The following is a 22698-nucleotide window of genomic DNA, read 5'->3' on the forward strand; positions in this document are numbered from 1 at the left end:
TGGTTGCTGTCTATCTCCACAATTTTAAAGTTTATTTGTTAATCACAAGTAAGGCTTACATTAACACTGCAATGAAGTTACTGTGAAATTCCCCTAGTCGTCACACAGTGTGTTCAGTTAGGGTCAATGCACTTAACTAGCACGTCTTTTGGACTGTGGGAGGAAACCGCAGACACGGGGAGAACGTGCAAACTCCATACAGACAGTGACCCAAGCTGGTATTGAACCTGGGTCCCTGGCGCCGTGAGGCAGTAGTGCTAACCACTATGCCACTGTTTGGCTGTGTATAGACAGACTAGTAGTTATAATTCAAAAATACATCATTGACTGTGGGGCATTTATGGGTTGGCCAGAGGCTGTGAAAAGATGCCCCTGTTCTCCGAAGCTCAATTTACCATGTGAAAGGAACTACATAAATGCAAGTTGTTGGGGTGCAACCAATATCAGAATCGGGACCAGCACAGTTTACAAGTAATACACAATGGTAATAAACCAGTGTGCAACTGCGCAATGACCTGAAACCTGGGGTCATGTTGCTTTTTTGACTGGGAACGAAAATCAGGACTCTTCAGAATATAAACATCATTTCCCTCCAGCGAGCCATGCTCCATCTAGTGAGACTGCACAACCTGCTTTGTCAGCTCCCTCAGCAACCATGCAGAGATGGATTTTGCACAAGACATTGCAAACATGGGTGGAATTTATGAAATCAGATGTGCAGCAAGTTACCACAGATCCGTGATATGTTGCTGGCCTGTCAGAATGCAGCCTACAGGCGAAGCAGAAATTAAAATATAGTTTTTCATGGCATGAGGGCATCGCTGACAAGGCTGGCATTTTACCCATCTTGAATAGCCCTTGAACCAAGTGGTTTGCTGGGCCATTTCATAGAATCCTACAGTGGGTGGCACAGTGGTTAGCACTACTGCCTCACAATGCCAGGGACCTGGGTTCGATTTCCGGCTTGGGTCACTGTCTGTGCGGAGTCTGCAAAATCTCCGTGTCTGCATGGGCTTCCTTTGGGTGATCTGGTTTCCTCCCACAGTCCGAAAGAAGTGCTGGTTAGGTGCATTGGTCAAGCTAAATTCTCCCTTAGTATATCCCAACAGGCACCGAAGTGTGGCGACTAGGAAATTTTCACAGTAATTTCACTGCAGTGTTAATGTTAGCCTACTTGCAACACTAATAAATAAACTGCAGAAGAGGCCATTCAGCCCACTGAGTCTGCACCAACACTCTGACAGAGTATCTTACCCAGACCCTATCCTTGTAACCCCACACATTTACCATGCTTAATCCATCAAACGTACACATCTGGGACATTAAAAGACAATTGATCATGGCCAATCCACCTAACCCTTTCAGGGGACAGTTACAAGTCAATTACACTGCTGAGGGTCTGGAGTCATACGTAGGCCAGACTGGTTCATGACGACAGATTTCCTTAATTAGTGAATCAGATGGGTTTTACAACAATCATTCTAGCTTTCAGTTCCAAAATTTATTAATTTGGCCACCATGGTGGGATTTGAACCCATGTCCCAAAAGCATTAGCCAGGGCCTCTGGATTACTAGTCCTGTGATATTCCCACTGCGCCACTCTGTCCCTAACTGACTGGAGTAAGGCCAGTTCCAAACTCCAATTCTTTAAACAGAGAATGAGGATACTCATCAGCTTGCAGGTGCAGCAGGTGGTCAGGAAGGCGAATGGGATGCTGGCCTTCATAGCGAGGGGGATTGAATATAAAAGTAGGGAGGTCTTGCTGCAGCTGTATAGGGCATTGGTGAGGCCGCAGCTGGAGTACTGTGTGCAGTTTTGGGCGCCGCACCTGCGCAAGGATATTTTGGCCCTGGAGGGAGTGCAGAGGAGGTTTACTAGGCTGATACCGGAGCTGAGGGGATTGAGCTATGAGGAGAGGCTGAATAAACTAGGCTTGTACTCGTTAGAGTTTAGAAGAATGAGGGGAGATCTCATTGAGACGTATAAGATGATGAATGGGATGGATAGGATAGAGGTGGAGAGACTCTTCCCGCTCAAAAAAGACAGTAGGACTAGGGGGCACAGCCTCAAGATAAAGGGGAGGCGGTTTAGAACGGAGTTGAGGAGGAACTTCTTCACTCAAAGGGTGGTGAATCTCTGGAATTCTCTGCCCGTTGAAGTGGTGGAGGCTGCCTCGCTAAATATTTTTAAGAAGCGGGTTGATGGGTTTTTGATAAGAGAAGGGATTAAGGGTTATGGGGAGAGGGCGGGAAAGTGGAACTGAGCCACGACAGATCAGCCATGATCTTATTGAATGGCGGGGCAGGCTCGAAGGGCTAGATGGCCTACTCCTGCTCCTATTTCTTATGTTCTTATGTTCTTATGTTCAACAGGTATTCCATGGAGCAATTCATCGCGGCCAGCCTGGGCTCAGCGTGCATGCAGCCAATTTTAATGCAATACAAGTTTTGTACCAATGGCTTCCCTTGGTAACTTGTTCTATTACTTGATTAGAATCAGAGGAATTTTCCAAATTACACTTGCACAGCCCTGTGAAAGAGAACGCCACTTAGTCCTTTGCTTATCCCTTCCCCAGTAAGAAGTCTCTCAACACCAGGTTAAAGTCCAACAGGTTTATTTGGTAGCACGAGCTTTCGGAGCGGTGCTCCTTCATCAGCTGAGTGGAGAGTTGGGTTCACAAACAGGGTATATATAGGCACATCTTGCAAGTCCAGGCAAATCGTGGGGGTTACAGATAGAGTGACATGAACCCAAGACCCCGGTTGATGCCGTCCTCATGTGTGCAGAACTTAGCTATCAGTTTCTGCTCGGTGATTCTGCGTTGTCGTGTCTCTTGAAGGCCACGTTGGAGAATGCTTACCCGAAGATCGGAAGCTGAATGCCCGTGATCGCAGAAATGTTCCCTGACTTGAAGGGAACACTCCTGCCTGGTGATTGTTACACATGAGAATGGCATCAACCAGGGTCCTGGGTTCATGTCACATTACCTGTAACCCCAACCATTTGGCCTGGGCTTGCAAAATTTTACTAACAGTCCTGGCTTGAGACAATTCACATCTCTTTAACCTGTGCTTAACCCTCTCTCCACTTGCATTGTCTGTACCTGTGAAGACTTGATTACCTGTAAAGACTCACATTCCAGTTATTATCTTGCAATTGAATTTGTGTCTATATATGCCCTGTTTGTGAATCCAACTCTCCACTCACCTGAAGAAGGAGCAGTGCTCCGAAAGTTCGTGCTACCAAATAAACCTGTTGGATTTTAACCTGATGTTGAGAGACTTCTTATCGTGCCCACCTCAGTCCAATGCCAGCATCTCCACATCTCATCCTTTTCCTAATAACCTTCTAAACTTTCCTATTCCAAATATTCATGCTTTCCTGACAGGACTGACAATAGATTCTGCTAGCAGCACTGTTTCAACACTGGGCTTGTATGTCCCAACAATCCTTTTGAGTCCGCACTCCCCTTAAAGACAAACCACTAGTTACTGACTCACCATTTCGTGGAAGTTGCTTCCGCATTACGCCCTTCAGAGTGCAAAAGTTTTACTTGCTCCTCTTGTGACTTCTAAACTCTTGATCCTCAACATGGTTTCCAATTTCATCTGGAGCAGATTAAGGCTCCTGTTTGGCAAAGTGAACATGAAGCTCTAATTTCAGGTCAAACTTGTGGCAAAGTCAACGTGAGACTCGGCACTGCTTCAAAGGGTAAAGAGTGTACAATCTGGATCCGAAAGTTCCAGATTCCATCCTCAGTTAGCTTATCTCTCTGTCAAGTCAGCAGTAGCGATGTTTTAAATGGCCTGAGTAGCCTTGGATGCTTTTGCACTTTATTGTTTATCTAATAACTCTTCCTGGCAAATACACCAGGCTCAGGTCATAGGTGAAGAAACTATCCACTAGTGAAGGAAGAGGAGACTAATTGAAGGTAATTGACAAAAGGGAGGGTGAGGAGTTTATTTGAGTTATAATGATTGGGAAAGCCTGAAAACACGGTGCAAGCTGATCCAATAGAAACTAAATAAATAGCTGAAAGGAAACTCTGAGGACGAATCCAACAAGTTAAACACGCACACTCCCCATCTTGAGGAATTGAGTTCAATATCAAGTTACCTGATGGGATGGGACTTTTCTCTGCCTGCAGAGTTCCTTGGTAAAATAAGTTTGGAAAGCCTGGGCACACTTGTGGATGAGCACAGATTCCAAGACTTTGATTTGCTTTATCATTGTCACATATCAGCATACAGCGAAAAGTATTGACCCTTGCATGCTACACAGACAATGCATACCATTCATAGAGAAGGAAAGGAGAGAGTGCAGAATGTAGTGTTAAAGTCATAGCTAAGGTGTACAGAAAGATCAACTTACTGCAAGGTAGGTTCATTCAGAAGTCTGACAGCAGCAGGGAAGAAGCTGTTCTTAAGTCAGTCCCTATGCGAACACTGACACAAGGCACAGTATATTTTCCACTGCAGGTCAGTAAATGCTCACTTGGTAAAGTGGGAGGGGGCTTGTGACCAGGAGGAAGCCGCTGAATAAGACCCTGACTGATCTGAACCTTCACTCCATGTCCTGAGATGCACTCATCCAACAAAAGTCCAGCCACAAAAGCTCCAGCTGATCCACAAGGATCAAAAACCAATGGAAGGGGAACGGGATGAGAAAAAGTTGCAGAATTCCACTACCAATTTCTACACAAAGAGCTTACCTGCTATCACAACTGAACAGCCTGGCTTTAATCTTAATATTCTGCCTCTTTATTCTGGACTTTCCCACAAGAGGAAATAGATCTGATCTGTGGTATCCATTGATTGGGCCTGAGATGCCTATCAGAGTAATGAGAGCTGGGCTCTATCTGGTCTGGGTGTCTGAATGAGAAAGTTATCCCACTCCCTGCCACCAACAATCCTCACTTTGCTGAGCTCTCAGTTCACAGGATTGAATGAGTTAACATTCCACAGTCAGCGTGGCCTCAATAACCCACCTCTTTCACCCCTCCAACCCACTCCAAACAGCCCACCCCACCTTACCAGCTACGTCCCATATCGTTTACCAAGCTTATCAAGAGGTAAATGTTACAAAGTCCACAATAACAGAACCGGCCACAAGAAACTATTTACTTTAGACTGTAACCCACTTAGCGTGACCTCAAAGCACAGCATGAAAAGTAGGTGAAAGGACAGGCTAGACAGACAACAGTTGGACCACATTGCAACACAATAATATAATCCAACTGTTACAATCTGCAGAAGCATTGGCAGTGACTTTCTACATGACTTATCCTTGGCTCAGTGTAGAACTGATCCTATCCTTCAGGAGAATGTCAAATGGTCTGCCCACCCAGTGTGATAATTAACAACGTTAGTGATATACCACTTGCAGACAGAGCAGCCTGCTCAATGACATGTCTGACATTGCTGTGTCAGCTAAAAATACCAAGCAGCACTGCGCCATGTCAGGGAATCATACTGCCATTGGTCCGTTTACCACCCAACAGGTGTTTCATCGCAAAACACAACCCTCACCCCATACAGCTGGGCTTACAATCACCAAACGGTAATTTGATTTATTATTGTCACTTGGATTAGTATACAGTGAAAAGTATTGTTTCTTGTGCGCTGTACAGACAAGGTATACTGTTCATAGAGAAGGAAAGAGAGAGTGCAGAATGTAGTGTTACAGTTATAGCTATGGTGTAGATGTGAGGTAGGTTCATTCAAAAGTCTGATCGTAAAACTCCTATAGTGCAGAAGGAAGCCATCTGGCCCATCGAGTCTGCACCGACAACAATCCCACCCAGGCCCTATCCCCGTAATCCCCTCATATTTACCCTCCTAGTCCCCCGACAGCAGGGGCAACTTATCATGTTAATCAACCTAACCTGCACATTTTGAACAGCAGGGAAGCTGTATACACAATGATCAAAAATCAAAAACATAGCCCACAACTTTTTTCATAAAAACAGAACACCTCGATTTAACAACTGGCTCTTCAAATTGTCAGTGGTTTGATGCAGGATCTCATCACACTTTATCCAGGGACAGGCTGAAAACGCACCTTTGCCTGAATAACAGCAACAGCAGGGACTCGCTGAACTAGAGTGCTCGCTAAACAGCAGTCACAATCCTCACCCTCAACACCTCCCTCACTATAAGGGACGGCAAAATGCTCATATGCTTTCGAAAGACACCAATTTATCCTCATTGGAGTACTGCGTCCAGTCCTGGGTGCCTTCACTTTAGGAGAGGTGTGAAGGCAGAGGAGGGCATGGAGAAAAGATTCATCAAATTTCCCCATTAGGAATGAAGGTAGATTGAAGAAGGGACTGATCTCCTGGAGAGGAGATTGGATAGAGGAATTCAGAATCATGAGGAGTCTGAACAGAATAGATAGGGATAAACTGTTCCCACTGGAGGGGGGATTTGAGAATGAGAGAGGAACAGGTTTAAAACAATTGGCAAAAGAAGCAAAAGGGACAGGAGGAAAACTGCGCAGTGAGGGGTTAAGGTCTGGAAAGCACTGCCTGAGAGTGCAGTCGAGGAAGTTTCAATTGAGGCTTTCAAAAGGGAAACAGATCGTTCTTGGAACAGGAAGAATGCGCAGGATATGGAGAGAAGGCAGAGAAATGGCTCTAGGTATATTGTTAACTTGGACAGCCAATGCAGACACGATGGGGTGAAAGAACCATACAATTACAGCGCAGAAAGAGGACATCTGGCCATTGAGTCTGCACTGACTCTCCAAACGACAGTCCCATTTAGGCCCTCCGCTCCACTTTATTCCTATAACCCCGCACATTTAGCGTGGTCAATCCACCTAACCTACACATCTTTGGACCCAAACGGGCGATTTAGCATAGCCAATCTACTTAACTCCACGTCTTTGGATGGCCTCCATCTGCACTATAACGATTCTGTTTTAATCCTTTCCAACTGTAATAATCTCACTGAGGTCAGTCTTCCGACACATCACCCTTTATTTACAGAGTGAAAAAGCAACAGTTCTATGGCTCCAGTATATAAGTCGAAGCTGATGACATGACCATTATGGGTCGGATCCCAAACAATGACGAGATGGAGTACAGGAATGAGCTAGAGAAACTGGTGAACAGGTGCAACAACAATAATCTCTCTCTCAACGTCAACAGAATGAAGGAGATTGTCATTGACATCCGGAAGCGTAGTGGAGAACATGCCCATCTATATCAATAGAGACGAAGTAGAAATGGTCAAGAACTTCAAGTTTTTAGGTGTCCCGATCACCAACAACCTGTCCTTGTCCCTCCATGCAAATGCAATAATTAAGAAAGCCCACGAACACCTCTACTTTCTCAGGACTCTAAGGAAATTTGGCATGTCTGCGACAACTCTTAGCAACTTTTACAGATGCACCATAGAAAACATTCTTTCTGGTTGTATCAACGCTTAGTATGCTCTGCCCAAGACCTCGAAAAAAAACTATAAAGGATCATGAATGAAGCCCAGTCCATCACTCAAACCAGACTCCCAACCATCAGCACTGTCTACACTTCCCACTGCGTTGGAAAAACAGCGAGTATTATCAAGGACCCCACATACCTCAGACATTCTCTCTTCCACTGTGAAGTTGTACGAATGAAATAGTGGCATGATGGGAAAATTGGTCAAGTATTTGGTACAAAATAAGGAACACTGACTCCACATAACCTAAGATATGAATAAGACCGAGAAGGTCAAGACCTGATAAGGCTGATTCCACATGACCTAGTGATGTATGAGTAAGACAAGATCAGGAATGACGAAGTCATCAGCCTTCTTCTGTTCTATCAAAAGGACAAGATAAAAGTATGAATGATGAGACAAAGAGTTTTAGGTGGTCAGCAGGTCATAACACAATTAATGATGTTGCTACTCTTTGTATTACTAATCGAATTCCTGAAGTCATGTAAACTGATAAGAAAACGGTATAACTATTGAATTGATTCTTTATGTAAGGGTTGGCTTGAGAGCAGAATTAGCAAGTCATAATGACGGCTCTCTGAACTCAAGTTTTTGCCAATACTGCATGCAGTCTTTCGGAAATAAAGATACGTTGTTTTGTTGGAATGAATTTTGTTGAGTCTCTCTATCACAGTCATGAAGCAGGAAAAATTTCCACTTCAACACCACCACGTTCTATCGGAAAAAAGATACAAAAGTCAGATCACATACCAACTGAGTCAAAAACAGCTTCTGATGTGCGAGTTAGGTTGATTGGACATGCTAAGAAACTGCCCCTTAGTGTCAAGGGATGCGTAGGTTAGAGGGATTAGTGGGTATAATATGTAGGGATATGGGGGTAGGGCCTGGGTGGGATTGTGTTTGGTGCAGACTCGATGGGCCAAAGGGCCTCTTTCTGCACCGTGGGGTTCTACGATTCAGCTGGTTTTAACCTCCCTCTGTTCCTTTCCTATTCAGCGAACCTTGACTCGTTCATTGGGGAAATTCATCACACTCCACGAGGTTCATGGGGAGATCTACTGATGATCCCCCATATCCTGCGTGACCATCATAACAGCCACCATCTATTTTCTAATTTCCATTATTCACCAATCATTACCTTTCGACCACCCTGCCCCCTTTTCTTCCAATCACATTCCACGGATGAGATTTTGTATGTAAACTGGTTGCCACCGTTGTAACATCACAACAGTGAGTGCATTCAGAAACAATCCATTGGCAGTGAAGCACTGCGTGCTTTTCACAACTTCATAACATTCCAAAGTTAAATTCTTCCTTTTGAAATACGCACTGTATCTACAAGGCTTCTCTAGCTTGCTGCAAGGAAATGAACAATTTGGTATGGTAACCAGTCATCCCAGCCTCCTCACTCCAGCCAAACATGTCTGGCATCTCTCCACCATCACAACAGCCTTCGAGTTCTTCAAGGACCTTTTTAGCACTACTAGAAGAATTATTGATTTCTAGAGCACTTAACAGGAGAACCTTGAAGCCAATTCTTGGAAAAGTTTGCAGAATGACTGTGTTTAATACAGCATTAGTCGGCTTTTGAAAAACAAAATCACTGGTTTCCCAGGACACTGCTGGGAGAAATATTTCTTACGCTTTTGCAGACTGAAGGGGAGGCACACTTCTTCAGCCTTTCTCCCTGCACTATCTCTCCCACCATATCTTCCCTGAGCACCAGTATCTGTCACTCCACTGCCAAAACACCCAAGGAAGACCATGTTGTTTTGATTTACAGAGCAGCATCTCTAAAGCTTCCTGCCTCTTCAACCAGCTAGAATACCCTTCCTAGTGCTCTCACTAACACAACCCAACTCTATCAGGCTCAGGCAACAATCACTCTGCTCAATGGAATTTCAATAGAAGATAAAAGCAGCACACAGAAACATGTATCCATCAACAGAACACGCCAGAGTAATGTAGTCTGTGATTCTCAGACTGATTTATACTTATATAGCACCTTTCACAATTTCAGCACGTATGAAAGCCCTTTACAATCAATGAGATATTTTTAAAAAAGTGTTGGAAACACAGCAATCAGCATGTAAACACAATGTGATAACAATCAGGTAATCTGTTTTAGTGATGTTGATTGAAGGATTTTTTTTAGGTTGTTTGTTGAGATTGAGAATGCCACAGGTGGGGCAGGTAGCATTTGATGGGGCGGGTAGGTGGTTTGCTCTGATTTTGGGTCCGCTCCTTCAGCTGTTCATGCTTAACCTCCATCTGGATCTGCTGGAGATGTTCAAAAGCTTCAGAGGTGCTTCAGCTCCAGTTTGGACAATCTCAAGCAAGAGATTCCACCAAAGAGAACTGCTTTGCTGTTCTTCAAGATATAGCCATGGGATTATTTACCTTAATATGATGCCTCAGGCAGAAGACTCCAGCAATGCCGAACGCCAGCCGCGCTGAACAAGAATAGCAGCCTAGATTTTCACACTCAAATCCCAGACTGTGACTTGAAATGACAATGTTCTGAGTCAGAGATAGAAGTGCTGCCACTGAACAGTGATGAGTTTATGAATTAACTTTTATTTATTCTTTCGCAGGATGTGGGTGTTGCCAGCTAGGTCATTATTTGTTACCCATCCTTAATTGCTCTTGAACTGAGGGCCTTGCCAAACCATTTCAGAGGGCAGTTTAAGAACCAACCACATTGCTATGGGTCTGGAGTCACATGTAGGCCAGACCGAGTAAGGACGGTGGATTTCCTTCCCTGAAAGACAATACTGAACCAGAAGTTTTTGTTTTAAAGGCAACTGATGATAGTTTCATGGTCACCATTAATAAGACTAGCTTTCAACTGCAGGTTTATTAATTGAATTTAAATTCCACCAGCTGCCATGGTGGGAATTGAGCCCATTTTGCAGCGGCATTGTCTTAGATTACTTCTGGATTACTAGTCCAGTGACATTACCACCAAACCACCATCATCCCTAAGTTCATAGAATCCCTGCAGTAGAGGAAGGCCATTCTGCCCATTGAGTCTGGACCGACCACAATCCCACCCGGGCCCGATTCCCACAACCCCACATATTTATCCCATTAATATAGGATCAATGTAGTGTGGCCAATCAATCCAGTCCGCATATCTTTGGACTGTGGGAGGAAACCGGAGCACCCGGAGGAAACCCACACAGACACGGGGAGAAATATCCAAGACAACTGTGATGCTTTTGGATAAATCTCAAGAACGTAAATTGCTGGAATCCCTTTTGTAGATTTGCACGTAGAGGTAGAGACAGCACGAAAGCCCAGGAAGACTAAGGAAGGATCTGATAGACAATCGCACAGGTGAGCTGTCAAAGAAAAGGATTCACATGAAGTCGTAGTTTGGTTCAGAATGGAAGCAGCTAAGTGAATTCATTCAATACCATTGTCAATATTGAGCTAACAGATAGAAATGTAGACTGCAGTAACACTTATTGATAAATGTTCCAGAGTCCAACACTCCAGGACATGAAACAAAAGAAGCACACACATTCAAATAATGTAATCAGTGGGTACCTTTACAGAGTGGGAGCACAAGCAAAAGTGCAAACAGAGTGGGCCTTTAATAAGCTTGGCAACAAACTGGGTCGGCAACAAACCCCACCAGCCTGTCAAAAACAAATGGATCAACTTGCCTCCTAAGTAGGCCAAAAATTCAAATGTATTCATTTGCACCCCTTCCTTCACCTGCATCAAATGTAAAGGTGATGGTGGCTTAGTGGTATTGTTACTGGACTGGTTATAACCATACAGCATAGAAACAGGCCCTGCAGCCCACCATCTCTATACTGACCATCGAATGCCAATCTATACTAATCCTATTTATCAGCACGTGGTCCATAACTTACTATGCCTTGGCAATTTAGGTACTCATCCAGATGCTTCTTAAATGTTGTGTATCCGCCTCCACCACCCTCTCAGGCAGTGCATTCTATATTCCCACCACCCTCTGGGTGAATTTTTTTTTAAATCAGATTCCCTCTAAACCACTTACTCCTCACCTTAAACTTATGCCCTCTGGTCTTAGCATCTCAGAAAGAAGTCTCACAACACCAGCTTAAAGTCCAACAGATTTATTTGTAGCAAATGCCATATTTGCTTCAAATAAACTTTAACCTGGTGTTGTGAGACTTCTTTCTGTTTCTACCCCAGTCCAGCGCCAGCATCTCCTCATCTTGGCATCTCAGCCATGGGGAAAATATTTTTATGATCTGCCCTATCAATGCCCCACAATTTTGTATACCTCTATCAGATCCCTCTCAGCCTCCTCTGTTCCAGGGAAAACAAACACATCTTATCCAGTCTCTCCCCATAGCTGAAACTTCCAATCCCAGGCAATATCCTGGTGAATCTCCTCTGCATCCTCTCCAGTGCAATCACATTCTTCCAACAGTGTGGAGATCACAATGCACACAATATTCCTTCTAACCAATGTTTTATAAAGTTGTACCAAGACCTCCCTGCTCCTTTATTCTCTGCCCTGACTAATGAAGGCTAGTATTCCACATGCCTTCTTCACCACCCTATCTACCTGCACTGCCACCTTCAGGGATCTATGGATTGGTACACCAAGGTCCCTTTGTTCCTCAATACTTCCTAGGGACCTATCATTCATTGTATATACCCTACCCTTATTAGGTCTTTCAAAATGCATCACCTCAAACTTATCAGGATTAAATTCCATCTACCATTGCTCTGCCCAACTCACCAGTTGATCAATTTCAGTCTGTAGTCCAAGACTATCCTCCTCACTAACAACACCATCAATTGTTGTGTCATCTGCAAACTTATTGATTATTCACGTCCATGTTGTTAATATATATAACAAATAGCATGGGTCCCAGCATCAAGCCCTGTGTTCACTGCTGGTCATACGCTTCCAATCACAAAAGCATCCCTCTACCATCACCCTTTGCCTCCTGTTAACAAGCCAACTTTGGATCCAATTTTCCATCTTGTCTTGGATCCCATGGGCTCTAACCATTTGGACCAGCCTTCCACATGGAACTTGGCAAAGGCTTGACCAAAGTCCATGTAAACCACATCAACTGTGCTACCCTCAACATACTTAGTACCTTTTAATTGAGTTTTTTGAAATTCATTAGACAAGATCTCCCACCAACAAATCCATCCCAATTTCCTGATCAATCTCTGCCTTTCTAAGCGTTGATTAATCCTGCCCCTCAGAATTTTTTCCAATAATTTCCCTACTACTGACATTAGACTAACTGGCCTGTAATTATCTGGCTCATCCCTGCTGTCCTTCTTGAATAAAAGGTATGACGTTAGTTATCCTCCAATCATCCGGCACTTCACTGTGGCCGGCGAAGATTTAAATATCTCTGTCAAGGCCCCTAAAATGTCCTCCTTTGCCTCCTATAGGAGCCTGGGATATTTCTCAACAGGCTCTGGGAATTTATGCACATTTATGTCAGCTTAACATCTAATACCTCCTCCTTATTAATTTTAATGTACCTCTAGAACTTCACTGTCCCAACTGAAATCTCCAGCTATAATGCGCAAATTGTATAATTTGTATAATAAATTGTATAACATAATCCGGCAAATTGTGCGGAGGGTGTGGAGAGTCTGCAGAAGGATCTAGATAGGCTGGGCGAATGGGCCAGGAAATGGCAAATGGAATTTAATGTTGGCAAGTGTGAGGTGCTCCACTTTGGTAGGAATAATGGTAGGAAGGACTATTACTTACGGGGCGAAAAACTGCAGCAGGCGACGGTGCAGAGGGACCTCGGGGTCCTTGTGCATGAGTCGCAAAAACCCAACTTGCAGGTGCAGCAGGTGGTCAGGAAGGCGAATGGGATGCTGGCCTTCATAGTGAGGGGGATTGAATATAAAAGTAGGGAGGTCTTGCTGCAGCTGTATAGGGCATTGGTGAGGCCGCAGCTGGAGTACTGTGTGCAGTTTTGGGCGCCACACCTGCGCAAAGATATTTTGGCCTTGGAGGGAGTGCAGAGGAGGTTTACTAGGCTGATACCGGAGTTGAGGGGGTTGAACTATGAGGAGAGGCTGAATAAACTGGGCTTGTACTCGTTAGAGTTTAGAAGAACGAGGGGAGATCTCATTGAGACGTATAAGATGATGAATGGGATGGATAGGATAGAGGTGGAAAGACTCTTCCCGCTCAAAAAAGACAGTAGGACTAGGGGGCACAGCCTCAAGATAAAGGGGGGGCGGTTTAGAACGGAGTTGAGGAGGAACTTCTTCACTCAAAGGGTGGTGAATCTCTGGAATTCTCTGCCCGTTGAAGTGGTGGAGGCTGCCTCGCTAAATATTTTTAAGACGCGGGTTGATGGGTTTTTGATAGGAGAGGGGATTAAGGGTTATGGGGAGAGGGCGGGAAAGTGGAACTGAGCAGCGACAGATCAGCCATGATCTTATTGAATGGCGGGGCAGGCTCGAAGGGCTGGATGGCCTACTCCTGCTCCTATTTCTTATGTTCTTATGTTTTTCTCCTTACTGAATACAGATGAAAAATATGCAATTAAGATCGCACCCACATCCTCCAATTCCATACACAGACTTCCCTTTTGGTCTCCAATAGGCTCCACTCATTCCCTGGTTGTCCTCTTGCTCCAGCTTAATATACTTATAAAATGCCTTGGGGTTTTCCTTAATCTTATCTACCAACGATATTTCATGGACCTCCTTGCCCTTTTAACTTTAAGCACCCCCTATACCCTTGACGGGCCTCCCCAATTTTTGACGCTTTATAGGTACCATATGCTCCCTTATTTTCTTTATCAAACCTTCACTATTCCTTGACATCCAGGCTCCCTGGACTTGTCATCCTTGCCCTCTACTCTTAGAAGAACACTTAGAGTGCTGCTAGGGATGGTGTTCAGGATTTTGACCCAGCGACAGTGAAGGACTGGTGATATATTTCCAAGTAAGAAGTCTCACAACACCAGGTGAAAGGCCAACGGGTTTATTTGGTAGCAAAAGCCACTAGGTTTCGGAGCGAAAGATGGTGGCTTTGGCTACCAAATAAACCTGTTGGACTTTAACCTGGTGCTGTGAGACTTCTTATTGTGTTTACCACTGTCCATTGCTGGGATCTCCACATCATGATATGCTTCCAAGTGGGGAAGATGAGTGAGGGAATCCACCGGAATCCACCTAACCTGCACATCTTTGGACTGTGGGAGGAAACTGGAGCAGGAGGAAACCCATGCAGTCATGGGGAGAACATGCAAACTCCACACAGTCACCCAAGGCTGGAATTGAACTCAGTCCCTGGCACTGTGAGGCACCAGCGCTAACCACTGTGCCGCCATACCACCCTTTGTAACAGTCTACAATCTCGTACTTAATTATTGCAAAAAAGACATGGGAAGTGAAACAAGATTTTCTTTAGCTCATTGTGTAATCAATGGACAATGGTTCTTTTCCATGTTGCATGTAGCAATAGATCATGCTGGCCAGAGGGTTGCAGTTTAATTCCCCAGTGCTGTTTTGTTAGCTGATCACAAGGAAGGAACAAAGCGATGGGTCCTACTTCCAAGGTCAAAGTATTTTTGCAATATTTTCTAGCCTCATGTGAAAACATAAGGCATACACAACCAGATTACAGTCAGATCTGGACTTACTTCATTAGCTGGAGGTGCCTCGAGGTAGATGGAATATACCTTGATTCCCTGTGAGAAACACTGACTCAATTTGTTGGGACAGTTAGATTGAGGATTCTAAAACAGAGCAAAATCTGGCTCAGTAATAAGATTGTATCCCTGTACTGAGGGAGTGCTGTACTGTCATAAATCTTTCAGATGAGATGTTAAACTGAGCCCTATCTGCCTGATTGGGTGGATGTAAGAGATCCCAGGGCACTATTTCAAAGAAGAATGGAGAAATTATCTCCAGTGTTCTGACAATATTTATCCCACAACCAGTATTCCGGCCCCTGTTCGGGCACACCGAGGAAGAAATTAGCATGATCAATGCACCTAACCAGCACGTCTTTCAGAATGTGGGAGGAAACTGGAGCAGCCAGAGGAAACCTATGCAGATACACGGAGAATGTGCAAACTCCACACAGACAGTCACTCAAGCCGGGAATTGAACCCAGGTCCCTGGTGCTGTGAGACAGCAGCGTTAACCACTGTGTCACCGTGCTGCCCACATGGCTTCCTACATGGCAACAATAACTACATTTCAACAAGCATTTCATTTCCTACAAAACACAAAAATCAGTTTGTGGAACGTCATAAGAGTCAGAGGTTTACAGCATGGAAACAGGTCCTTCGGCTCAACTTGTCCATGCCACCCTTTTAGTTTAAAGCACTGAAGCTAGTCCCAGTTGCCCGCATTTGGTCCACATCCCCCTATACTCATCTTACCTACGTAACAATCTAAATGCTTTTTAAAAGATAAAATTGTACCCGCCTCTACTACTATCTCTGGCAGCTTGTTCCAGACATTCACCGACCGTTCTCTGTATGAAAAAATTGCCCCTCTGGACACTTCTGTATGTCTCCCCTCTCTCCTTAAACCTATGCTCTCTAGTTTTAGACTCCCCTACTTTTGGCAAAAGACATTGACTATCTAGCTGATCTGTGCCCCTCATTATTTTATAGACTTATATAAGATCACTCCTCAGCCTCCTACACTCCAGAGAAAAACGTCCCACTCTATCCAGCCTCTCCTTATAACACCAAACCATCAAGACCCTCCCCACCCCCCTACCCACACCCCCCCGCCCCCTACCCACACCCTCCCGCCCCCTACCCACACCCCCCCTGCCCCCCCTACCCACACCCCCCCTACCCCACACCCTCCCCAACCCCTACCCATATCCACCCCCTACGCACCCCCGCCCAGGCCGCCCCCGGCCCCTACTGTTACCCCTGGTTACCTGGCCAGGCTGCCGGCTCTCGCCCCCGGGGGCCGAGAGGCTGCACAAGCCACCCCGCTCTCGCTCTTCTCTTCGGCTGGCGGATGACCCACCGGCTCCTGTCCCGGTCTATTATTCCTACGATGAATATTTCTCGGGAGTTTATCCCCTTCCCGGTGCTCGCGACCTCCGGCAACCCGCCATGGACGCCGCCATCTTGGACAACAACATGCACCCGCCCCTGCGCATGCGCACTAAGGGGGTGCCCAGCAGCATGTCAAAAACCCAAAATGAGTAAAATACCAAAAGTATGAAAAAGCATCACCAGTAACAAAAATCAGCAACAATCCACAAAAATAATAAAGATTAGCAAAAGTACAGAAAGTCAGCAAAATACCAAAACAGCAAATATATATAAAATGCAGCAAAATAAAATCCAAGCAGCAAAAATACCAGAAGACAGAATAATACCAAAAACATCAAAAAAAAACAAGTTCTATCACAGGTTGGTATGGGCTTCTGCTCTGCCCGAGACCGCAAGAAACTACAAATAGTTGTGAATGTAGCCCAATCCAGCACACAAACCAGCCTCCCATCCATTGGCTCTGTCTACACTTCCTGCTGCCTTGGCGAAGCAGCCAGTATAATTAAGGACTCCACGCACCCTGGACATTCTCTCTTCCACCTTCTTCCATCGGTCTGAGGTCATGTGCCAACCGACTCAAGAACAGCTTCTTCCCTGCTGCCATCAGACGTTTGAATGCACTTAGCTTGCATTAAGTTGATCTTTCTCTACACCCTAGCTATGACTGTAACCCTACATTCTGCACTCTCTCCTTTCCTTCTCTATGTGCAGTATGCTTTGTCTGTATGGCGCGCAAGAAACAACACTTTTCACTGTATGCTAATACATGTAATACACATAAAACCAATCAAACATCAAGCACACTAAGAACAGGAAAATTACTTTAAAACAAAAACAAAAATACCATCAGAAATAAGAAACAAACTTGTCACTGATGTGTCAATGTGATGTGACAAATTTTGAGGACAGCTGTTTGAAAGGCACATTTCTGCTTTCAAACATTTATAGTGAGTTTAAAAGTGTTTTTCAAATGAAAGCAACATGGCACCTTTCTGTCAGACATGTATTCCTCACACTATGAAGATCACTAAAAATGCAAAGGTTCCTCTAGCAATGTCCATGGAATCTTCTACAAGATGTGAAAACCATTTTACTATTCAGGGAACAGGACTACAATGTAATTCGCTGAATTGCCTTGTGAAGCAATGATTCATTGAAAATTAACATAGCAGCAACGTTCAAGTTTTGAAGTGTATAAAGTCCGGTTGGAAACAGCCAATTTTGGTGTGCAGAACCTGCGGGAAAATCTCTGAGAGACATCTCCAGAGGGGTTATCTCCCTGTCACTGGGAGTCCAAGAGGAAAGTATTATCAAATCAACTGCTGTCCTGATGAAGAGTCCAGACAATCATAAGTGCCAGAACTGCTGAAATACTGAAGAACAAGAAATCTCTTTCTCTCCCAAAACCTGCTGAATCATCCTCGTAGACACAAACGCTGACTGTAGAGGCGATCGCAGCTGCTAAACCGAACCTCAAGTTACAATCCAATCAACCTAGAGAGAAGGAATTCAAGCAACTGGCCTGTTTCTCACTGATACTGCTTTGAAATCTTATCTTTTAAATTTTTTTTTCTACTATCTGTATTTCAATCTTTCCAATTGTACTTTTGTTAATAACTTTATCATTTTTATTTAACTAACATTTAGCATTAGTTTTGTAATGAACCATCCTTTATTCTATTTAAAACGGTGCAGGCAACTTGTCTACTGGATTATATTTAGTGTTCACACCCCAAATGGCCGAGAAGAATTCCCTTTAAAGCCATTCACCATCCTGACTTGGAAATATACTGGCCGTTCCTTCATTGTCAAAATCCTGGAACTCCCTCCTTAACAGCATTGTGTGTGTACCTACACCACATGGACTGCAGCGGTTCAAGAAGGCAGCTCACCACCACCTTCTCAAGGACAATAAGGGATGATCAATAAATGCTGGTCTAGCCATGGATATCCACATCTCCTGAATTAATTCCAAATTCTAACCTTTCCTCTGCAAAAAAATATTTTTTCAACATACCTTTAATTCCTTTAGTGTGGTCTTCCATTTGTGTCCCTGCGTTATCATTTTCTAATCAGTGGAAACAAGCTGTCTGTAGTTACTTTATCATAATTCTTATAATTATTTTGTAAAAACCCCAACTTGTCCTTATAGGTAACAAAAACTTCTCAAACATCTTTAAGTCCCCTCTGCACTTTGTGTTCCCTTTTCTTCTCCTCGGAGTCTAATTTGTTCCTGCCCAGAAATAAAATCGTAGAGTCATTTTGTCTAGACAAGAAATGTTAATTGTAATTGAAGCTTTTATTAATGCAAGTGTTTGAAATCCATTTTTACATCAAACAGCCACATCTTGCATTTATATAGCACCTTTAACATAGTGAAGTGTTTAACTTCAAAGGAGAACAGAGGTGACGGGTGCCTGGAACTCACTGACGGGGGAGGTGGTGAAGCAGATAGAACAGTGACTTTTAAGTGGCATCTGAACAAATACAGGAATAGGATGGGAATAGAGGGATATGGTCCCCGGAAGGGTAGGGGGTTTTAGTTCAGTCAGGCAGCATGGTCAGTGCAGGCTTGGAGGGCCGAAGGGCCTGTTCCTCTTTGTTCTTTGAGCGTTCTGAGGCAAAAACTGACACTCAGCCAAAGAAAGAGACATTAGATTTGCTGACCAGACGCATGTTCAGAAGGTTAGATTTTTAAGGCTTGTTTTAAGAAGTGGCAAGAGATCAGGGAGGCAGAGAAGATCAGAGAAAGAATATCAGAGCTTCGGGTTGAGGCAGTCAAAAGAATAGCCGCCAATGGTGGGAACAGACTGTGCATGAAGTATCAGAGTTAGAGGAGCACAGAGTTCTCGTAAGGTTGTGGATTAAGGAGGGATTTCAACAAGAGGGTGAGAATTTTAAATTCAAGACACTATTGGGCCCAAGAGGCGAATAAGTAGGCCATGGAGTACAGAGTTTTTGTTAGTCTTTCATGGGAATGTGGGCTTCACTGGCTAGACCAGTCTTTATTACCCACCCCTAATTGTCCTTGAGAAGGTGACGGTGAGCTGCCTTCTGGTTGAAGTCTGTGTAGTGTTGCTACACCCACAGTGCTCTTTTCTGTTGGGTGGCTTGCTACGGTATTTCAGGGGACAGTTAGGAGATAACCCACATTGCTGTGGCTCTGGAGTTACACGTAGGCCAGACCAGGTGAAGATGGCAGATTTCCTTCCTTAAAGGACATTAGTGAACCAGACGACTATTTAAAAAAAAATGATAATCTGGTGACTCAATGATTATTAAGTTTAATGAGACTTGCATTTTTATTTCAGATTTATTTAAATTGATTGAATTTAAAATTACTCAAGGTGCCGGGTTGGGATTTCAACTCAGGGGTGAAATTTTACACCCCCTTCCACTGGAAGGAAATTTTACACCCCCTTCCAATCCCACCAAGGTCAACGAGCTTTGAATGGCCCCACCACATTTTCTGATCTCAGCCCCTCACTGCGAAAGGGCTGTAAAATTCCATCCTGTGTTTCTAGAGCATTCTTCCAGGCTTCTGGATTATCAAAGTCCAGTAAGATGATCAATATGTTAATCGTGCTTCAATAAGACCGCTCCGCAGATCTCACTGGATAGCTTTAAAAAGACATGAGAAAGGGTGAACTGAATAACATTGACAATACCAAAATACCATCTCACAAAGGTTCACAAGTATCAAACTCTTATTCAGCACTCTCATCTATAAGTGGCCAAGGTTAATGCAGAATGGAGACATTAGCAATGTACACTGGACCGTGCTGCTGCAGAAGAAAATAAATATGTAATGGTTATTTGAACCTTTGCCAAAAGTAAAGATCTATTTTAACAACTGCTACTAAATTTTTCCTCCAGAAATTTCCATCTTTCTCCAGTGACTACTGAAAGCAGTACTCCTCGAATGCCCTCACTTAAGACATAGCTACAGTGCAGAAGGAAGCCATTTGACCCATCAAGCTTGCACCTAGGCCCTATCCCCATAACCCCACATATTTACTCAGCTAATTCCCAGAAATTAAGGAGCAATTTAGCATGGCCGATCCACTTAACCCGCACATTTTTGGACCAAGAGAGGAAACCCATGCAGACACAGGGAGAACGCGCAAAATCCACACAGTCAGAGACCAAACCAGGAATCGAACCCAGGTCCCTGGGGCTGTAAGGCAGCAACTAACGAGCCGCCCATAAGAGAAAGTTTTTGCATTTATGTGGCATTTTCCCTGATTTTAGAACATCTCAGAGCACCGTGCAGTCAATGTAGTGCTTTCTGATGAGCGGTCACTGCTGCAATACTGGAAAGACAGCAGCCAATTTGTGCACAGGACACTCTCACAAAAAGCAACGTGATAATGACCAAGGAATCTGTCATTCAATGACATTGGTTGAAGGATAAATGTCATTCAAGACGCCAGGGAGAATTCCCAAGCTCTTCGATTTTATTCTTTTTATGGGATGTCAGCACAGCATCACCGGCAAGGCCAGCTTTTGTTACTCATTCCTTAAACTGAGTGGCAGTTAAGAGTCAACCACATTGCTGTGGGTCTGGAGTCACATGTAGGGAAATTTCCTTCTCTAAAGGGGGCATTAATATTCTGTGGACTGGGGTTTGTATCCCACCACAGCAGATGGTGGAATTTGATTTCAATTTTTTAGATAAAGTCTGGAATTAGGAATTTACTGATAACCATGAAAACATTGTTGTAAAAAAAACACTATCTGGTTCCCTAATGTCCTTTAAGGAAGGAAATCTGCCGTCCTTACCTGGTCTGGCCTACATGCGACTCCAGAGCCACAGCAATGTGGTTGATTCTCAACTGCCCTCGGGCAACTAGGGATGGGCAATAAATGCTGACCAATGATCAGCGATAGTTTCATGGTCACTATCAGGGAATGAGTGGTGGACAGATACATTAGTTTCAATTATGACATTTATTGGTACCCTTCGAAACAAAGAATGATATAAAATAAATGGTACAGTTTTAAAAAAAGGGCAGGAGCAGAGTGATCTGGGGCAAAGGGGTGATATGGGGCATGGAGCGATCTAAGGGGGAAAAAAAAGGGGCGATTTGGGGGCTCACAAACAGATATCCTTGAAGGTGGCAGGCAAAGTTGCTGACCTGTTCCCACGAGTGGGAGAATGGATACTCAGTTAAGATAATCAGCAACAGAAGCAGATGACAGATGAGGAAAATGTTTCTGTGCAGTGATCGTTAGAACTGGATGTGCTACATAAATGGGTGGGGTGTAGATTTAATAATAACTTCCAGATGGGAGTTGGCTATGCATTAGAAAACAAAGATTTTGCAGAAATACATGGAAAATACAGGGAAAATGAGACAAAGATCACATGGTTTAAACACAGCATCCAAGGACAGTGCTGGGACTTTCCCAGAAGCTGGTGCACAGCAGTCAGAGTGATTTATTCCTTCATTTTCACAACATTTGGCTCTTGTTTTTCTTTCTTTTCAGCCATGTGTTGCCTGGTAAATGGCAATGAATGTGTGCACTCACAGCCAAGCTACAAAAGGGACTGAGAGCCAATGATAATGCAGAGAAACAAGATGTAGATTTGGTGTAAAAAAATTTGACAGAAGGTCATCTGGACTTGAAATGTCAGCTCTTTTCTCTCCTTACAGATGCTACCAGACCTGCTGAGATTTTCCAGCAGTTTTCTCTTTCAGTTTTAGATTTGTTGTGAATGGAGGTTTGTGGTTGTTTCTAAGCAGATTGCTGATTTGCCAAAACTTATCATAGCCACACCAGCACCATCTAGTCAAGTGGTCTTCACTGTAAGGGGATTGGAGTCCAGAAATAACGAGCTACAGTTGTACAGGGTTTTGGTGAGGCCACATCTGGAATACTGTGTGCAGTTTTGGTCTCCACATTTCAGAAAGGATATGGAGGGTGTGAAAAGTCTGCAGAGAGATCTGGATAGGCTGAGTGAGTGGGCGAGTACCTGGCAGATAGAGTATAATGTTAGCAAGCGTGAGGTTATACACTTTGGTAGAAATAATCGGAGGGATTATTATTTAAAAGGTAAAAAGCTGCAGCATGCTACAGTGCAGAGGGACCTGGGGGGTCCTTGTGCCCAGAAAAAAAAAATCGCAAAAAACCCAGTCTGCAGGTGATCAAGAAGGCGAATGGGATGCTGGCCTTTATAGCAAGGGGGATAGAATATAAAAGTAGGGAGGTCTTGCTGCAACTG

At 44.1% G+C, this 22698-nt stretch overlaps 1 protein-coding gene across 4 annotated transcripts in view; it reads right to left on the minus strand.

Annotated features, from left to right (window-relative positions):
• Positions 1–22698, minus strand: part of hmgcs1 (3-hydroxy-3-methylglutaryl-CoA synthase 1 (soluble)) — a 72902-nt gene that overhangs the window by 32997 nt on the left and 17207 nt on the right. The window contains exon 1 of one of the 4 annotated variants that reach the window (XM_080189532.1): positions 16349–16554. The exons of the other annotated variants lie outside the window; for them this stretch is intronic. The gene's annotated coding sequence lies outside the window, so the exon portion shown is untranslated. Of the gene's footprint in view, positions 1–16348; positions 16555–22698 lie in introns of those variants that run through there. 4 annotated transcript variants of the gene reach the window in all.

The sequence above is a fragment of the Carcharhinus amblyrhynchos genome, chromosome 5 (genome assembly GCF_965287045.1).
Source record: "Carcharhinus amblyrhynchos chromosome 5, sCarAmb.v2.hapA, whole genome shotgun sequence".
Taxonomy (NCBI): domain Eukaryota; kingdom Metazoa; phylum Chordata; class Chondrichthyes; order Carcharhiniformes; family Carcharhinidae; genus Carcharhinus; species Carcharhinus amblyrhynchos.